Consider the following 21,796-nt stretch of genomic DNA (forward strand, 5'->3'; position numbering starts at 1 on the left):
TTCTATGAATTTCCCATTTTGTATACTAAGACTAGTTTCACAATAACACAAGATATAAATAGTGACAGACTCACAGAATTTATAACTCAAAACTGGGTTATATAGGGATATATGTAGCATTTTAGTAAGTGTTGTGAGGAAAAAGCCAAATAAATAAAATACTATGAAGTATGCTATTCACTCCCTATCACATTTTACTTGAGCTACTTTAAACTACACATTAAAGCTACATTGCCTATAGCCTCAGAGCCTCTGAGGATACCAGTTCCAAGGAGGTAAACGGAATTTTGTATAAGGCTCCCATAATAGGAGAGTGGGAATGAGATTAAAATGAGAAGGTGTGGTGGGGAGAAGAATCTAGACCTTTCTTGTTCAGTTAAATAATCTCTTCAATAAAAATGTTAAATTTAAAGAATTAACCAAGGCTGAATAAAAATAAAAAAGTTACTTTGGACATAAGTGAGGAAATTGGGTTGTTTATTCAAGCATTTTTTTTAACAAAAGGAAAGACACTTCTACTTTTTACAAAAATACTATGTGGTGGTGGTTAAAGGAAGTGAATAAAATGAAGTCTTTATGATGGAACAAAATTAAAAGTTTTGTTTATTTTCTTGAAGAAGTTGTATAAACAGAAAAAGTATAAAACTCACAGTAAAAAATTAAAATATTGAGATAACAAAAAAGAACAACTTGGTTTTATATATATGTATATATATATATATATATATATATAATATATATTTCTACTTCAGTGTTTTGATAAAAATGTGGTATCCCTGGAGTGTATCAAAATTTATCTCTACTTTATCTAATCCTTATTCAAGAGAATTTATTGAGAAAATGTATCCAACTTTCTTGTTAAATAAAAAAAAAAAAAAGAAAAAGCACATACCAGGAACAATACTAGCTATTAGGGATATAAAAATTAAAAAGCAAGAAATTCTCTACCCCCAGGGTGTGCTCATTCTAATAAAGAAACATAATAAGTAAGTAGTAGGCAGAATGGGTTTCTTTGATTTAGGAATTCATGTGCATGGTGGGTGGAGTCATAAAGCAAGGGATTGGTCCCTCCCAGAAATGGTAGCAACTTCTTCCTTCCTTGTGTCAGCAGATCCCATCTATCTAGAGCTTTTTTTTTTTTTTTTTAATTTTAAACCCTTAACTTCTGTGTATTGACTTATAGGTGGAAGAGTGGTAAAGGTAGGCAATGGGGGTCAAGTGACTTGCCCAGGGTCACACAGCTGGGAAGTGTCTGAGGCCGGATCTGAACCTAGGACCTCCCGTCTCTAGGCCTGGCTCTCAATCCACTGAGATACCCAGCTGCCCCCTATCTAGAGCTTTTAATGATGAGAGGGCATTAATGGATTGACAATAAAATACATCAGACTTTATAAATAAACCAGATGTATATCAACAGGGCTTCAAATGAAGGAGTTGATTGGATCATGTACCTTCTTGGCACATTCTAAGTGTACTTTAAATTATTTTGGATATTTCATAGATTAACAAAATAGATTGTGTAAAATAAACATGCTTTAAAAAAACTACTGGACCTAGCAGCTTCTATATTAAAGGATCAGAGGGCATAGAATATGATATTCTGCAAGGCAAAGGATATAGGCCTAAAACCTAAAATCATCTACCCAGTGAAATTGAATATAGTACTAAAGAGGAAGAAATGGATATTTAATGAAACAGAGGAATTCCAGGCATTCCTGACAAAATGGCCAGAGCCGAAAAGAAAATTCAATGATCAGATTTGAAACTCAAAAGAAGGATAAAAAGCTAAACAGTAAAAAAAGAAAAGAAAACAGTCCTCAAAGGAATCAGTGGGGTTAAGTCACATTCCTATATGGGTTACTTAAGATTAAGGTACCTGAGATACCTAAAGTACATAATATACTTAAAGAAGTCAAGGGAAAGAAGGAGTTAGATTGATTACATTACCACTAAAAAGTTGATAACTAATATACTTAAGATATCTATGATACTTGAAGTACCCAACATACTTAAAGTGCTAATGATGGTTAAGATTCTGAAGATACTTAAGAACTTTATAAGTATTAGGGCAATGAATAGGAGCATTTATAGACTGAGAGCAGAGAGTAAGTTGAATATAAGGGGACATTTTTATTTTAAAAAATCAAGTGATTAAAAAAAGTTATACAATGCAAAAAAAAGAGAAAGCTAAATTATCTCACATGAGGAGGCAGTAAAGATTCAGTAGAGGGGAAAGAGGTGATGAAGGGGTGATGGGCAATGTTTGAACTTTACTCTCTTTAGAATTTAGAATTGGCAAAGTGGGAATAACATCCATACTAAGGTAAAGAAATCTATCTTACTCAATAGAGATGTAAGAAAGGGAGGAAGAACAGGAAAAAGTGGACGCAAAGGTGGCAAACAAAAGAGAGGGTGAACTCAGAGAGGTAGGTAAATGGAAGCAAAAACATTTGTGAATAGAGGTTGAAAGGAGAGAAAGAGAAAAACAAATAGGAAAAATTAAGGTAGAAAATGACCTGCTTGTACAAAAATATTTTCTGCATCTCTTTTTGCAGTGTAAAGAAATTTCTAGGAATTTTAGAGGAATTTTAGAGGAATTTAGAGGAAATTTAGAGGAACCCATGAGTCGAAGAATGCAGAACAAGGTATGGTGTATGGTTGTAATAGAAAACTATTGTGTTATAAGAAATGATGATAAAGATGGTTTCAGGAAAACCTAGAAAAACTCACATGAAACAAAAAGAAGTTATTAAAACCAGGAGAATAATGTATATAGCAACAGAAATATTGTATGATAATCATCTTTGAAGGACTAAATTATTATCAGCAAAACAAGGTTCCAAGATAACTCAAAGGGACACATGATAAAACAATAACAAAAACATGCTATCCACAGCCAAAGAAGAAACCATTAACATATGAATACAGATAAAAACCCTCCATTCTTCACTTTATTTCCTTCATGAGTTTTGTATTGTATATGGAATATATGTCTTCAGTCATGGTATGAGGACTATGGAAATATACATTGTATGAAAGCACTAAAATCACCTATATCGGACTATTTACTGCCTCAGAGACAATGTGGGAGAAGGAGGGAGAGAATCTGAATTGCAAAATGTTAGAAAAGAATTGTCAAAAATTGTACATATAATTGAAAAAAAATTCAATAACAAAAAAGAAAATTATCTTTTTAATCAATTGGCAGGGAATTTATGTCTGAGAAATAATTTTACAAAAAAGATTATCAAAGAGAAAAGAGCAAGACTCAAAAAAGGACTAATTTGAAAATGGGTTATTGATTATAACCAAGTTTCTACCTATGTCAGTGTTTCCAAAAAGCTAAAAAATAAAGCATTCAATAATAGTACTATAAAAGTAATACAGCAAATTTTTCTTCATATTTTATTGCTTGATAATCAAGAAACTCTTTATATTCTATATATTATAATGATCTTGGTGTTATGAGGAGCTGAATCTAAGTGTGTGGGTGATACCTGAATGTAACACTTAAGTTGTGATAGGGAAAAACAAAGGACCCCACAGCAATAGTTGTTGTGAATCTGCTGAACCCAACTTCAGATATAACAGTGTCCCAGAATAGCCAGCCAGATGAAGAATCTGTGATTAGAATTGTACAGCTTCTTCTAACTGACTATTCTTGCCTAGATAGGATAATGCTAAATTGACAGCGAATTATATTTTATTATAACTGATACTATTCTCCTTTCCCTCAGATGCCCCAAGGATATAATCACTAAACCCTAAGATAGAAATGGCACCAAATCTAGGTAAGTTTGAAGATTTAATGTTAACAGGCTTAGGAAGGGAGGCAGGGTAATGATTTGGAAGGAGGGATACAGGAAGTTCTTAAAACTAAGGAAATGATGATAATGATGGTATTTGAGTTGATGTTAATCAGGCTTGTTAGTTGCCAGTCTAGCTGGGCTAGACTGGTTTCAACCTAAATCAGGTTGCTTTGCTGTTAGATGTTGTTGCTTCTTCTAGGTCAGGAGTCAGCAACCTTTTTGGCTGTGAGAGCTATAAACACCACATTTTTTAAAATGTAATTTTGTGAGAGCCGTACAGTGCTCACAGTGCACGCTCCTGTAACAGCGCCTGAAAAAAAAATTGACTTTATGGATCCTGCAGAAAGAGCCATATGTTGCCGACCCCTGTTCTAGGTGATTAAATCAGAATCAGGTTATTCAATATAAAGGTAACACAGGATCTGGGACTGTGAAATTGGTTGGTGCAGGTTGCTGGTAAATCAAATTGATCTATGGCCTACTCTCACCACAACCTCCCACCACCCCAAAACCCAATCTCAAATTGAGATGGATCTCCCAGTTCAAATCCTTCTTTATATACCTGAGCTTCAACTGTCCTGGCACATGCCACCTCCTGCCAGGCTCAGTTCATTCTATATTCTAATCAGGTAACTGTCTATCATCTTGTTTTCCATATTGCTGTGCAAATTATCATTACATATACCAAGCATATTCCTCCTTCTTTTTATGTGCTTATATATGTGTTACTTTTGACACAGTAAGGACTTTTCCAACAAATCCTTTATGAAATACATTCTCACTGAATAAAATATCAAATTTTACTAGTACTAAAATTGAACACTAAATTTGATTAGAGTTTTTTTGCCTTTCTATAATGGCTCAAATTAGGTCATTGTAATAACTCTAATATATCATTTTCTTGGCTCTTTTTTCTATATTTTATGTTATATCTATATTGTCTCTATACCTATATTTCACGTTTTCCTATATTTTTTAAAATCCTTAATTAAACTTTCCTTATTTGACAATAATATTCCATTATATTCATATGTCATAATTTTTTCAAAGATCAGCCAGTAATTGTATAACATTGTTTCTAGCTTTTTAAAAGATTGAATTTTTGTGAAAAGCTTGATTTCCAAAAAAATCAGAAATAATGCTGCTATGAATGCTTTGTGTATATACATCTTTTCCATCAATAATCTTCTTGGCACAGTAAGAAATTTCTGGAGGAAAATAGATGAACAATTTAGTCAGTCTTATTGTATAGTTCCATAATCACTTTCCAAACAAGTTGAAATACTTAATAACTATACCAAGAAGAGATCAGCACATTTCCTAATATGCACCATGTATTTTCTAAGTGGAAGATTTTATAAATTTAATTTGAATTTTGTGTTATACTTTTCAACATTTCTGGTTAGTTATTAATAGTTTGGCTTCATTCATTTGATTACTGTTAACTTTCTTGGTCCATATAACTATTGGGAAATTCTTTTTTTAATTAATTTTTTTATTTTTAGAAAAATTTTCCATGATTCCATGATTCATGTTTTTACTTTCCTCTTCACCCCTTCAAACTCCTCCCACCCCACATAGCTAACTTGCATTTCCACTGGTTTTAACATCTGTCATCAATCAAGACTTAATTACATATTATTGATAGTTGCATTGGTGTGGTCATTTCAGGTATACATCCCCAATCATGTCCTTGTTATAAAGAAGTAAGGCAAAATGTTGATAATGGGAGGAATAAAGGGCATACCCTGGCTTTGCAGTTTTTTGCCACCACAAAGAGCGCAGCTATAAATAATTTTGTACAAGTCTATTTATCTGTGATCTCTTCAGGGTAAAAAACCAGCAATGGTATGGCTGGATCAAAGGGCAGGTATTCTTTTATTGCTCTTAGGGCATAATTCCAAATTGCCATCCAGAATGGTTGGATCAGTTCACAACTCCACAAGGAATGCATTAATGTCCCAATTTTACAACATCCCCACCAACATTCATTTTCTCCCCTGATATCATTTTAGACAATCTGCTAGGTGTGAGGTGATACCTCAGAGTTGTTTTGATTTGCATTTCTCTAATTATTAGAGATTTAGAACACTTTCTCATGTGCTTATTGATACTTTAGATTTCTTTATCTGAAAATTACCTATTCATGTCCCTTTCCCATTTATCAATTGGGGCATGGCTTGATTTTTTATACAATTGATTTAACTCCTTCTGTATTTGAGTAATTAGACCTCTGTCAGAATTCTTTTGTTATAAAGATTTTTCCCTAGTTTGTTGTTTTCCTTCTGATTTTGGATGCATTGTTTTTGTTTATACAAAAACTTTTAAATTTAATATGATCAAAATTATTTATTTTACATTTTGTAATTTTTCCTAACTCTTGCTTGGTTTTAAAATCTTTCCATTCCCAGAGATCTGACAAGTATACTATTCTGTGTTCACTTAATTTACTTACAGTTTCCTTCTTCATATTCAAGACTTTCACCCATTCTGAATTTATCTTGGTTTAGGGTGTGAGATGTTGATCTAAACCTAATCTCTCCCATATTTTTTCCAATTTTCCCAGCAGTTTTTGTCAAATAGTGGATTTTTGTCCCAAAAGTTGAGCTCTTTGGGTTTATCATACACTGTCTTGCTGATGTCACTTACCCCAAGTCTATTCCACTGATCCTCCCTTCTGTCTCATATCCAGTACCATATTATTTTGATATCTGCTTCTTTTTAGGATAGTTTAATATCTGGTACTGCTAGGTCACCATCCTTTACGTTTTTTTAATTATTTCCCTTGATATTCTTGATCTTTTGTTCTTCCAAATAAATTTTGTTATAGTTGTTTCTAATTGAGTAAAAAAAGTTTTTTGGTAGTTTGATAGGTATGGCACTAAATAAGTAAATTAATTTGGGTAAAATGGTCATTTTTATTATGTTAGCTTGTCCTACCCATGAGCAATCAATGTTTTTCCAATTGTTTAGATCTAGTTTTAATTGTTTGGAAAGTGTTTTGTAGTTGTTTTCATATAATTCCTGTGTTTGTTTTGGTAGATAGATTCCTAAGTATTTTATATTGTCTAGGGTGATTTTAAATGGTCTTTCTCTTTCTACCTCTTGCTGCAGTGTTGTGATGGATATATATATATATATATATATATATGAATGCTGATGATTTATGTGCATTTATTTTGTATCCTGCAACATTGCTAAAGTTGTTGATTATTTCTACTACCTTCTTAGTTGATTCTCTAGGACTTTTTAAGTAGACCATCATATCATCTGCAAACAGTGATAGCTTAGTCTCCTCATTGCCTATTTTAATGGCTTCTATTTCTTTTTCTTCTCTAATTGCTACTGCTAGTGTTTCTAGTACTATGTTGAATAATAGAGGTGATAATGGGAATCCTTGTTTCACACCTGATCTTATTGGGAAGCCTTCTAATTTATCCCCATTGCGTATAATGCTTGTTGATGGTTTTAGATATATACTGTTTCTTATTTTTAGGAAAGGTCCTTCTATTCCTATACTCTCTAGTGTTTTCAATAGGAATGGATGTTGTATTTTTCAAAGGCTTTTTCAGCATCTATTGAGATAGTCATGTGGTTTTTGTTGGTTAGCTTGTTGATATGGTCAATTATGTGAATGGTTTTCCTGTTGTTAAACCATCCTTGCATTCCTGGTATAAATCCCACCTGATCATAATAAATAACCCTCATGATCACTTGCTGGAGTCTTTTTGCTAGTATTCTGTTTAAGATTTTTGCATCTATGTTCATTAGGGAGATTGGTCTGTAATTTTCTTTCTCTTTTTTTTATCTACCTGGCTTTGGGGTTAGTACCATATTTCTATCATAAAAGGAATTTGCTAGAACTCCTTCTTTGATTATTATGTCAAATAGTTTGTATAGTATTGGAATTACTTGTTCTTTGAAGGTTTGATAGAATTCACTTGTGAATCCATCTGGCCCCGGAGATTTTTTCTTACGGAGTTCTTTGATGGCTTGTTCAATTTATTTTTCTGATATGGGGTTATTTAAGTATTCCATTTCTTCTACTGTTAATCTAGGCAATTTATATTTTTGTAAATATTCATCCATCTCACCTAGATTGCTATACTTTTAACCATAGAATTGGGCAAAATAGTTTTTAATGATTGCTTTGATTTCCTCTTCATTAGAGGTGAGGTCTCCTTTTTCATCTTTGATACTGATGATTTGGTTTTCTTCTTCCCTTTTTTAAATTAGATTGACCAATACTTTGTCAATTTTGTTTGTTTTTTCAAAGTACCAGCTTCTAGTCTTATTTATTAATTCAACAGTTCTTTTACTTTCAATTTATTGATTTCTCCTTTTATTTTTGTAATCTCTAATTGGGTCTTTAGTTGGGGATTTTTAATTTGTTCCCTTTCTAGTTTTTTAATTTCATGCCCATTTCATTGATCTTTGCCCTCTCTAATTTGTTAATTTATGTACTCAAGGATATAAATTTCCCCCTAAGTACTGCTTTGACTGCATCCCATAGGTTTGGGTAAGATGTCTCATCATTGTCATTGTCTTCAATAAAATTATTAATTGTTTCTATGATTTCTTCTTTCACTAAATTATTTTGGAGAATCATATTATTTAATTTCCAATTAGTTTTTGGTTTGCCTCTCCATGTATTCTTACTAATAACTATTTTTATTGCATTATCATCTGAGAAGGTTACTTTTATTATTTCTGCTTTTTTGCATTTGTTTGCCATGTTTCTATGCCCTATTAAATGGCCTGTCTTTGTGAATGTTCCATGTGCTGTTGAAAAGAAGGTGTATTCCTTTTTGTCCCTATTTATTTTTCTCCATATATCTATTAACTCTAATTTTTGTAGGGTTTCATTCACCTCTCTTATCTCTTCCTTATTTATTTTTTGGTTTGACTTACCTAGATCTAATAGGAGAAGGTTGAGGTCCCCCACTAGTATGGTTTTGCTATCTATTTCCTCCTTGAGCTTCACTAGCTTCTCCTTTAGAAATTTGGAAGCTATACTGTTTGGTGCATACATATTGAGTACTGATATTTCTTCATTGTTTATACTGCCTTTTATTAGGATATAGTTAACTTCCCTATCTCTTTTAATCTTATCTATTTTTACTTTGGCTCTGTCAGGGATCATGAAAGCCACCCCTGCCTTCTTTTTCTTATTTGAAGCATAAAAGATTTTGCTCCATCCTCTCATTTTCATTCTATCTCTGTCTGTCTGTCTCATGTGTGTTTCTTGTAGACAACATATGGTAGGATTTTGGTTTCTAATGCACTCTGCTATTTGCTTCCTTTTTGTGGATGAGTACATCCCATTCATATTCAGAGTTATAATTATCAACTCTGCATTCCCAGACATTTTGATTCTCTCTCCTAGTCCTGTCCTTTCTTCTTTCACTGTTTCCTTCTATACCAGTGTTTTGTTTTTAATCAGTTCCTATAATCCCCTCCCTTGTTGTACTTCCCTTTCTCCACCCTTCTTATTCCCCTCTTTTTTATCTTTAAAGCTATGCTGCACTCCCCCCAAGTCCTCTCCCTCCCTAGTATTGCTTCCCTCCCCACCAGTCCTTTAGTTACCCTTCTACTTCTCTATAGGGCATAAATCAATTCTCTGCCCCAATGGATCTAATTGTTCTTCACTCTTTAAGTTGATATCAATGCACTTAATTATTGAATATTTCTTCTCTCTAACCTCTTTACCCTTACAGTGTATTGTTATTTTTCCCTGTTGGTCCCAAGTGCTTTTTTATTTTTCCCTGTTGGTCCCACGTGCTTCTAAATTTATATTTATTCCTTTTTTTGTTTTCCTATTTTTCTTATTATTACCTTCTTCCCACCCCCAAGTTTTGTATATATTTATACATACATACGAACATATATATATATCTCGCTTGACATTTCATCCTATACAGTTTGTCCATGTTCCCTCTATGTAAACTTCTTCTAGTTACCCTTTTGGTAATAAAAAATTTTTATATATGCCTATATCTTCTTTTATTCTTGGGATACAAATTGATTGAACTTGTTTTGTCCCTTAAAGAAAATAATTTTTTCTCTTCCCCCCATTCTCTTAATTACCTTATGTTGATTCTCTTGAGTTCTGGGTTTGGGCAGCAAACTCTCTGTTTAAGTCCTGATTTTCTTGATGAATGTTTGGAAGTGCTCAATTTGATTGAATGACCTTACTTTCCCCTGCAATAATATAGTTAGTTTTGCTGAATAGTTGATTCTTGGTTGTAGACCCAGTTTTCTTGCTTTCTGGAATATTGTATTCCATGCCTTCTAGTCCTTCAATGTAGATGCAGCCAGATCCAGTTTTCTCCTAACTGTGGTTCCCTGATATCTGAATGACTTCTTTTTAGCAGCTTGTAATATTTTTTCCTTTGTCTGGTAGTTTTTTAATTTGGCTATAATATTCCTGGAAGTTGTCAGTTGTGGATTAAATGTAGGAGGTGATTTGTGGATTCTTTCAATTTCCATTTTTCCCTCTTGTTTGAGAACTTCAGGGCAATTTTCTCTGATAATTTCTTTTAAGATGTTATCTAAACTTTTTCTTTTATCATGATGTCCTGGTAAACCAATAATTCTTAAGTTGTCTCTTCTGGTCTGATTTTCTTTGTAGATCATCTTTTACCTTCTTTGCTTCATTTTCAAGCTGGCCAATTCTGGCTTTTAAGAATTTATTTTCTTGTTTTAGTTCATGTATTTCCTTTTTCAAATTGTCTTCAGCCTCTCTTGATTGCTTTTTGAGTTCCTGAAGTTGAATTTTGAGATCTTCCAAAGCCTGTGTCCAGTTCGCTGGAACTATTTCCTCTTCTATTTCTATTTCATTTGCTCTCTTTTCACTTCTTTGAAAGAAGCTGTAAATTGTCATTTCTTTTCTTTTTTTCCTGTTGCTTACTCATATGTTTTCCTTTTCTTTTCTACTAGTTTTTGGTGTGTTTCTTTGGTTTTCTCCTCTAGTTGCCTCTCCAGTGCCTGTGTTTAACTCCCCGAGTCCAGTGCCAGCAAGGCCCTCTCTACGGACCAGTGTGCCCACCTGCCCTGAGATTTCCCAGGCTGCTGGAGACTGTGTACAGCACGTGGGGGAGGCATCCTGGGATTCCCCTTCTATGCCCTCAGACCCGACTGTTTAAGAATTGAAGCCTTTTTCTTGGTGTACCTCTTTAGTTGTGCTCCAATAGGGTTCCCCCTGCTCTCTCCCCTTTTTGATTTGGTCCTCTTTTTTCTAGAAGTGCATTGTTTTCTATCTTGGTGTGTAAGGGTGAGGAGGTTTTAAGATTCACTCCATCTAAGCCGCCATCTGCCCAGAAAATTGGGAAATTCTTAATCATGTGGATTTGTGCCAATTCCCTAAAGGTATGGGATGTTAGACTTTTTATTTGACATATATATGATGCTCTTCTCTAAACCAGATTTTTTTATGATTCAAGATGAATTGGTTATTTGTATAAAATGTTATATGATGGAGACTTTCTATTTTAAATTTTATATTACCCCTTGATATATACTTTTGTCTATCCATATTTCAAAAATGTTGACTTCTAACCTTCTCTATTTTTGCTCATCAAGACTTAATATATATTTCATGTTTGAAACATACTTTATTTAAAATAAATAGGATTCAATTAACAAATTATATGTGAATATTTTACCAAATAGAAATTTCTTTTGTTATGAATAAAAATTAATCCCCTCTAGACTTTATACTAAATTTAAAAGAATTTGTTAGTAAAGGGATAACTTTTCAAGTCTTCCCAACTTAAAGTAGTTTCAGGTCTCAGATTCCAGTCTACCACTGTTCCCTGGTCAAGAATCTGGCTTCCCTGCTGGCAGTCCAGACCCATGACTTCCTGACTCCCATAGTGAGTCCTTCTTGGATTAGACTGTGTTGCAGATCCCCCAGATACTTAACTTACATGTTTTAAAGTACAAAAAGGAGATCTAATTTTGTTTTCATTAGACTTCTTTCCATTTTCCCCAAGATTTTTCATTTAAGATGGCTTCACTAGCAATTTTTTCTCTTGGGTTAACTAAACACTATACTTTAAAATTTTGTTTTAAATTTATTTTCAGGTCTCACTCATACAACCTATTTAACTAATTTGCTTTTCCTTTTGTTATCCAATATATAACTAATCATTTGTAGTATAGTTTCTGATTTCATATTCCTAAGGTCACCATCTTATCAATCTCTATCTCTGTCACTCTGTCTCTCTCTCCACATACACACATGTATTATATTTATATATAAACCAGTTTCTTTTTTGTTCTTCTTTATATTCTTCTAAACAAATTCTGTCACTATCATGTCTAATTCTTTAAAGAATTCCTTTGAACAATTCATTAGAAGATCATTAAATATGTAATTTGGATGATACAATCACTTTAATTATATAACAAGATGTTTATTTTCAGCAATGTCTTCATATTTAGTCTTAAAATGCAATATATTAACCATTTTCTTTAGAAGAAAAGATGACTAAATCCAGGGAGCTTTGCTACAATCTAATTTTGTGATCATAGGGAAATCATTTGCCTTCCCTTGGTTTCAGTGAACATTTCTTATCTGAATTGAATACACTGATCACCTACCCAGTTCCTCTAAGTTGTAGAGCTGGCATACTTGTCATGCTTCAGCACCCCATCCAAAGAAATCTCTAGGGAAACTCCTTGTGTGCCCAGGAAGTCTTCTGGTTCTGTCCAGGGAAATTATATGTACTCCTGGTACACTTGTTTAGGTGTTAATTCTGGCTTGTTCTGACTTTCCACACTGGCTTATATGCTTGTTTGTATATGCTCCTGATTTCTTAGATCTCACTTGTTTCTCAGCTTCTCAGGCTTTTGCTCCATCTTATATATTTTTCCACTAATTCTTTTGACTATGTCCCTCAACTTTGGCATTCCTTATCTTTGATTTACTGGCAACTGACATTGGGCACACTGGACTATGTCATCTTGCGGTGTCTAGTCCCTATGACTGTGTGGCACAATCTATGATGTGTGATCTCTGAGGCTCTTTCCACTCCTAAAATTCTATGACTGTGACTACCCTTAGGTAGAACTCTTTGTAATTCAAAAGATTCCATTAATGGTGTCATCTCTAAGCATTTATTATTTTCCCTTATACAATAACTTATATAAATTCTTCTTTATTTTGGGATGGGTCATAACATACTCAGCAATACACTAACCAAAGTATGCTATTGAAAATGAACAACTTTTACCTTTCTGATGAAGACATAAAAGATAAGGACTTACTATTCAACAACAAAAATTTTCTAGGGCAACTGGGCAGAAGTTTGACAGAAACAATGTCTCATAATATAAATCATGCTTTTGTCTGGAGATCTATTTATCATCTCTGATAATCTGATAAGGACGGCTTAGTTGATAAGGAAGCAATGGACACTGAAGATCTTTTAACTCATGATTCCAGTTCTGTCTCCAGGAGCATGGAGTTTATATATTTCAAGACTCATTTCACACAAAAGAATCCCCACGAAACTTCGCAGATACTCAGAAGTTACAAATTTTGTCATATCAAAAACACAAAAGGTCTCATTGGCTTCAGAATAAAACAATGCTAGGGTTGAATTTTGACTGGGTTCTTATCAGAAAGCCAAGTTGGGGAATAATTTCCCAGGGTTGAATTGCCCCTGCTAAGGTTTTGGCCTTGATTGTACCAGGCAGCTGCATTCCTGGCCAAAGGGGAAGAGTGTTAACCTCTTAAATGTAGGTTTGCTAGGAACTTAAAGCTTTTCAATAAGGCCACAATACTTTTCAACAAGAAATCACAAGGATCACAAAAGGGGTCAAAAGAGGAGTCTCAGATTTTTATCTATTCTCTTATTGGCTTCCCATAGCCTTGGGGAATACTCTCATAATTTGTACTCACATATAAAGGTTGGCTCCCCAATGAAGTGATTATTCTATTCTAAAAGTTCTATGAGTAATTCTATTGGGTGACTACATTCCTTACATTGAAGTTCCCGAGTTTCCAACAGTTTCCATTAACAATCAGCCAGTTATCATAATGTACTTTTAACAATGACATTAACTCACATTACAAATCATTGCTCCTATAAACCTGGGGTGTACTCTCCCACACATATACACAACCTCTATGTGAATACAACTTAGAGAATTCTGGTAGCAAGGCACATATATGGAGCACATGTGGTCAAGGCAATATACAGCAAACTTCAAACCCTATAGAGCACCAATGTCTGTGTTCTTTCTTCCTTTCCACCCCTATCCCCTCATCAATGCAATTTCTCTCTCATGACCTTCACTATTGGGATAGGAATATGTTCCAGATAGGTGTCTCTATTATTAGACTGGGTTGCTCATGAAGGGTTGTTCCTCACAGGGCATGGTATATCTACTAGATATGCCAGTCCTTGGACTACTGCTTGTAGGCTGGATTCCTATAATGCTTCTAAAATGAGCTTAATCCTCATCTGGCAGATGTTTCAGCCACTTCAACTGGGAGTTTAGTGAAAGGTACCAGTTGGAATAATGTTGAGTTCTTTTATGATGGGCACAGATCCTTAGACTGGGATTGGCTGGAATCTCTTCAGCTATGCTCACTTTCATAAATTCTGAAGTTTTTCCACTTCCAAAGCAGGAGATGGTGATGAAATACTACCTTGTTTAACTTATGTACTTAAAAAATAATCTCTACATATTAGCATTTCATTTTCATATGCAATCCTATTTTCTATTTTTTAATATATAGAAATATACATGATTGTTGATCCTAGTTAGGCTCATAATTTAAAAGGGAACTACAATTTATAAAGTTTTCTATGAGATCAATATACCTAGAACATTTATTTTTAGTTTGCTTTTTGAACTTCTAATTACCAAAGGATATGATTAGAAAGGTAAGACAATGAAAATAAACTTATTTTATAATTCAGGCCTTCAGGTTTCAAAAGTAAAGATCTAAATGAAAGATATGTATTTAAAGTGCCTATTTATAAAATACTTAAGTAAAATATTGGTAATCAGGAAATTTCATGGAGCTGTATTTAATAGCCACTCAATATTCTTTAACAAATTACCTTGTTATGTAATTGAGACAGACAGAATTACCTAAAGCAATTAAAAATCATTTTTTCTTCATATACAAAATAGAATGCAATATAAATATAAAGTAAAATTGATGTATCATAGTTTGTAATTTATTTTATGTATTTCAGAACAATTTTAGTAATTTTAAAGTAATGTTAAAACAAGTACATAAAATTCATGCAAAACAGGACTAATTGGATGCTATACTTAATTCTTCCAGAGACAATAGGTAGGAACAGATAACATATTTATAAATCAAAAGCTTATATAAATTCTTTCTTATTACTCTGAAGTTTTTTTTCCAATATAATGAATAGTATTTTATATTAGACAATTATATGCCTTGAGAAATTTCAATTCTTTTTATGTCTATTAATTTCTATGATATCCCAGGAAAAAAACCTGTTGAAATTTGTTGTCATATAAATTGTCAAAAACAGGTGCCTCTCTTCATGGTCAAGGCTGCTTATCTAGTTAACATTTAGTAAAATGTTTCATTTACCCTTCCTCTCCAACTATAATAGAATATCATGTAAATGATAAGAAAATGATGACTGGGGACTGAAAAAAGTCTACTAATTGTTGAATGTCCTACAAATATTTTTCAAACAATTTCTGTTCTCAACCCTTTTACTCTTCTTTGACTGACCCTACGATAAGTCTGACATCATGTTTACCAACTGCATCTCTTTTATCTCTGAGCCACTTATACCACTTCCTCCCTTTTACCTCTTAGCAAAAGATCTCATCCCATCCATCACAGAAAAAAAGACAATTTTCTTGAATTTCCTTTTCTCCTCAGTCCCATGCTTCCAATCATCTCAAAGTCATTCCAAAATTTCTCCTTCTTTGCTCTACCCTCAGAGGATGGGAGATGGTCTTTCTCTTTGCTGACACCCGTTCATTTACCTATGCCCTTCAATTTCCTCTGTGTTTTGACTCTCCAACCATTCCCACTCTTTCCTATTTTTAAAGTTCACTTTATTCAGCTTCTATTTACTGTCTACTTATCATGATGCCTAAATCTCCCTGTCATTAAAAGCTCTTCATTCAGTTCTACTATCCCTTCAAGCTGCAGTAGTACTCTTTTTTACATTCATAGTCAAATTTCTTTAAATGCTTATCTTTAGTCTTTTTATACTTGCTTACTATAAGAAGGAAAGAGGCAAGTAGGAGTATTTGTAAAGGTTTGGCGCATGATTTTGCAAAGTAGGGCACATGCACAGAATCTTATGAACCACATTCTGGAATGGGAGGACTGCTTAAAAGGTAATACAAGGAGACCTTTGGGGTCTGTTGATTACTGGACACCGAGGAGAGCAGAAGGTTACTTCCTGTGGCCATTTTGTATCTGGTGAGGGAGATAAATGGTTTTCTTGACTAAATCTTGGAGGTTCTTATCATCATACTTCTGTTATCCTGTGAGCTATGGCATCTTTTACCATCTTGAAATTATTTGTGTGTGTGTGAACTGAGAAGACCCAGTGACTCTACCATGAAGAAGAGCCCAACCACCTTGGTTCAGGCCTCTGGCCTCTAGTCATTTGTACCTGACAAACTGTATGCTATTTCTATTTACTAGTGGACCAGCTAGTCAGGATTTAGGTAGCTAGATTTTCTTTAGGTATGGAGATAGAATAGAAAGTGTAACCTCAACTTCCATGAAGAAAGTCAGTGAGGACTCGTAGTGGGATTTGGGTGGAGAAACCTAGATTATTAGATTTAGGGACTCCTTCATCCCGGTCCACTATTTCATCCTGTGAGGTTGAGTAGTAAAATAAATCTAAGCCTGTTTATAACAACTTGGTATTAGTCAAATTGAATAATACCATCACGGACAGGTTAATCTTAACTGTTTGGCTTGCTTCCTGTCTCCACTCAACTGAGAGTCATCACTGGGCTTACAGAATGTTACTTCAGTTCCATTCCCTAATTGGTTCAACCATCAACTAATTATTTCATTACCGACCATTTACTTCTTAGATCCCTGTAATCTGGTTGCATGTCCTAGCATCAAAATAAAATTGCTCTCTCCGAGGTAAGCAGTGATTTATTGTTGAATCCAAAAGTCTTGCCTTAAACCTAGTATTTTTTCTTATCTCACTGAAGCATATGACACTGATGACCATCTCCTTTGGAATATTCTTTCCTCCTTTAGAACGAGAGCCCCTGGAGGTCATAGAAATGTTTCTAAAAAGAAGTCCAGTATTTCTCCTGCCTTAGATCCCTTCTATAAATTAGGGGGAAAGAGAGGAATAGCAGCCTTTGGGGGTCATTAAGAATTCCATTCAGGATAAAAGATTACCTGGGACCAATATTCTCAATGATCTGCCACAAATTTGAACTACAGTTCATTACATCAGTTATGCAAAATGATATACTGAGTAATTATTTGTGGCACACTATATAAAGTGACATATCACTTTTTAATTTGTTATTTCTTCCAAAAAATCCCATGACATATTTAGGGAACTGCTATTACCATCCTTCTCTCTTTAAAAAAATGGATGAAAAAATGAGTAGTGAGGTTGCTCTGGTATATCAGAATGAGTTTTAAATGCGGAGAAATGGATCATAGGTTTGAATTTTACTTCCTATATGATCTGAAACAAGTTCATAACCTCTGGATTTTAGTGAGCAGAAAAATGTAAAACAAGGGCTTATATAACATGGCCTCTAAAGTTTCATCCAGTTTTAAATCTATAATTCCATGATTCTTGCAATTCAGAATCTGGCACTCTCCATTCCACCATGCTGTCTTTCATAATCATGGAAAATATAAATGGAAAAAATAATGCTAAAACTATTCATTATGAGATTGTCAATTTCAGTATTTGGGGATTTTGTAGTCTCATTATGTGGAGTGCCTGTGGATCAGAATAAAATGGGATATTTGAAATAAAACAGAAATTACAAAGGCAGGATCTGTGGCAAATTTTAGTTCTTGAAAACCAGAAAGGTAATGAGAGTGTAAAAATGATTTGTTTGGATGAAGGAATAGATCAGAGCTAAATGTCATTGCTATGATTTATAGCATATTTGTACAAACAAAAGGGTATAAGGAAATTAACTTTGACTTTAAAAACAAACAATTACAGTTGGTGTAAGAACACAAAAGAAATACATCTGTTTAAAAGACTCCTCTGAATCTTTTGGGCAAAATTTGGAATACAAATCATTCAGATTACAATGGCTCTGTGTGGGTTTTAATTATTTATCCATTCTGCTATTTTAAAAAGCAGCTAATTTGACAGTAGATAACTAAGAGTTGAGAGTCATTAACCTTGACTGCCTTAGAACATGTGGCATTTTTTATTTTTAGTGAAATAAATAAATTAATCCTGGTATTTACACTGGAGAAATGGTGAGGAAGGCTCTTTCTCCCACACCCTAGTTTGCCTTTAATGGCCATTTTGGATATCCTATAATCCAAGTCTTGTTGAAGAAGAAAATAAATTCTGAACAGAAAGAGGAAACTCTTAACTTGGGTCTGTAGTTTGTAAAACAGAAGTAGGTGGCACTGAGAACAAGGGGAGAACAAAAGGGAACTCTGACCACTTGGATGTGCTTTCTGTAGAGGGAAAAGTTATAACCTTTCAAGAGCTATCATCTTTCTGAGAGGTCTGCTTCTTTCTCTGAGGATTAATCTGGAATATAAAGGAGAATCCCCTGAGAAGTGGAGTTACAGAGTCCTATAGGAAATAGGAGTGTTAAAGTTCAGATTGAGATAAGACCAGTAATGAATTTAAAGAACAAGAAAAAAATTATTGCTTTTAGCTCTTTTTAGAGGTGAAGGAAAATACCTGAGAAAATAAAAAATAAAACCTATTAAGCTAATACCTCATCTATCTTCTTAATAGAGAATAGTCATTGATGTTGAAAGTATAAAATGAAAACTTAACAGAGAATTGCAATCTGAGTCAGAGGGTACTTAGCTATCTGAAAGGACTAGAAATCATTAGGTCTCAATCACCAGGCTAAAATGATTACTGATCTGTTATCAGTGATATTTGGGGGTAAAAAAAAACAACTAGAGAAAAGGGAATAGGTAATGTAGGACTAAAGAATAGTAAAAGCCATCCCTTCCTTGGATACCTTGATGGCTCTGAGATTACACTGATATTGGCACTCCTTCTAACAGGTATCAAAGCTTACTCATATTCCCTCATTCTAGGTTATATTTGCCTATATTCTCTTACAAATCTTCCACAGGGTGGCTACTTAATGTATCACAGTCATTCCTTTGGTAGCACTGCATGGATAAAAATAATAATAATAACCAGAATTTATGAAATGTTTAATGTATATATCACACTTTACATATATTATATTAAATCTTTAACACATTCCTGTGAGGGAGGAGCCATTAGTATCCCTTTTTATATAGAAAAGAATCTGAGGTTGAAACAACTTAAGGGACTTATCTAAGAACACAAAGATAGTGACTAAGGTTTGATATGAACTGAAATCTTCCTGACTCAAATTCAAGCACTCTCTCTTCTATGCTACCTTTCTGCCTTTTAGAACATGTGTGCTTTCTCATAGATATCATCTTCCTTCTCCCCACATTAATGACTCACTTTCTTTTTAAAAAAATATAGTTTTGATTAAAAACTGGGGTCACTAAATCCATTGGGCTATTTCCCAAAGGCCAACATCTTTAAACAGTTTATAGAGACATCCTGGTTAAGATGGCAGCAGAGTTAAAAGCAGCTGCTTAACCTCTCCTAACCGAAACATACAGAACTCCTCAAGAAGACATAAAAACAAATCGAGAGGAACGAAGGGACCCCACAACAGGGCGCAGCATTGGAGGTATGTGGAATCGGGGCATTTCCATGCTATAAAGGGGTGAAACAGCTCTCACTAAAACTCAAGCTTAGCAACCCCTCCCCACCTCACCCCACCTAAAGTGCCAAAGCCAGCTCACAAGAGTTAGAGCAAGTTTGAGGCACACATTAAGTCCTTGGCAGCTACCTGGGGTCACCAGGGCCTGCTCCTGCAAGCAGCAAGACTTAAGACCCCAAGAGGTTAAAGAACTCACAGACTTTGAACACAGACCCTGAGTGCAGGCAAAAGTACGGGCGTGGATGCAAGTGCAGACATGGATCCTGAGAGCAGGCAAGGACTCGGATCTTTAGCAGAGGTGCGAACCTTGAGGAGGGAACCAGTGCAGAGGGGTGCATGACTGTGGAAGGAGCTCCCTGAGACTGTTAAAGGAGCCTCAGGCAAAGGAACAAGCAAGGGGACCACCAGGAGGCTTGACCCTAAGAACAACTAGACCTGAGACCTCAGGAGCCTAAAGAGCACAGACTGACCCTGAGTGTGAGGATAAACCTGAGAGGGCACAGGGCTAACAATGGCAAGCCAGAGACAAGAACCCAAAAAGAGAAAGATCATCAAGAAGAAATCTGTAACACTTGACATCTTTTACACAGATAAAATCCAGACAACAGAGCAAACAGCAGAGGAGAACAAACAAGTAATCATATCCAAACCTTCCCAAAATAATGAAAACTGGCCACAAGCTATTGAAGAATTCAAATCTGAGATGATGAGAAAGATGGAAGTGATTTGACAAGAGAAGTGGGAAATAGCTTAAAAGGAAATTAACAGGTTAGAAGACAGAAATTCCCAATTGGAGAAAGATGCACTAAAATCAAATGAAATGGTAAGAAAATTGGAAACCAAAATCTGGCAAGAAAATAGCAGTTTAAAAGGCAGAATTTCACAATTAGAAAGTGAGCCAAGTAAATTGAAGACCAGAAATGACCAGATTGAAAAGGAAAACCAAAAGATTATAAGCAGAAAACCAGTCCCTAAAGGCTAGAATTGAGCAATTAGAAGCTAATGATCAATCAAGACAGCAAGAACAAATAAAACAAAGTCAAATGACTGATAAAATAGAAGGAAACATGAAATATCTCAATGAGAAAGTGACAGACCAAGAAAACAGGTCAAGAAGAGACAATCTGAGAATCGTTGGTCTTCCTGAAAAAGCAGAAATTAATAGAAATTTGGACACCATACTAAAAGAAATTATTCTGCAAAATTTTCCTGAAGTTCTACAAGAGGGCACTATAGACATTGAAAGGATCCATAGATCACCCTCTACACTAGACCCAGAAAATACAATACTCAGGAATATAACAGCCAAATTCGAGAGCTTCCAAGTAAAAGAAAAAAATTTTTTTAGAAGAAGCCAGAAAGAGACAATTCAGATATCAAGGAGCACCAATCAGGATCACACAGGATCTGGCATCGTCCATGCTAAAAGGTCTCAAGGCTTGGAATATGATATTCAGAAAGGCAAGAGAACTGGGTCTATAACCAAGGATCACCTACCCATGAAAACTAACTATATACTTCCAGGGGAAATTTGGGAATTCAACAAGATAGAAGATTTCCAAGTATTTGCACAGAAAAGACCAGGACCAAATGGAAAGTTCGATATCCATCCACAAAAATAAAGAGAAACATGAATAGGTAAATAAGAAACAGAGGGGAAAGAAAGAAAACTCTTATTTTTTTAAATTTGCCTCGATAAGGGCTTCAATATGATCTAATTATTTGTATTCCTATGTGGAGAAATGTTATGTATAATTCTCTGTAAGGAACTCTATTCACTATTATAGTATTTACTTTTATAGGAATTAGAAGAATTATTCATAGGGAGAGGTTGGAATACTAAATGGTCTAAGATGATATGGGGGTGGGGAAAAGGGGGGTGAATAGTAGAGGAAACCAAGAGAAACTTGAATGAATAAGAAAAATAGGATATTTTCTTACACACAAAGAGGGCATGGGAAGGGGAAGGGATGAATACTATTATAAGAAGGAGAGGAAGAGAGCATTAAGAGATAATATTTAAACCTTACTCTCAGTGTAATTAACCTTGA

Source organism: Gracilinanus agilis, chromosome 6 (genome assembly GCF_016433145.1).
Source record: "Gracilinanus agilis isolate LMUSP501 chromosome 6, AgileGrace, whole genome shotgun sequence".
NCBI lineage: Eukaryota > Metazoa > Chordata > Mammalia > Didelphimorphia > Didelphidae > Gracilinanus > Gracilinanus agilis.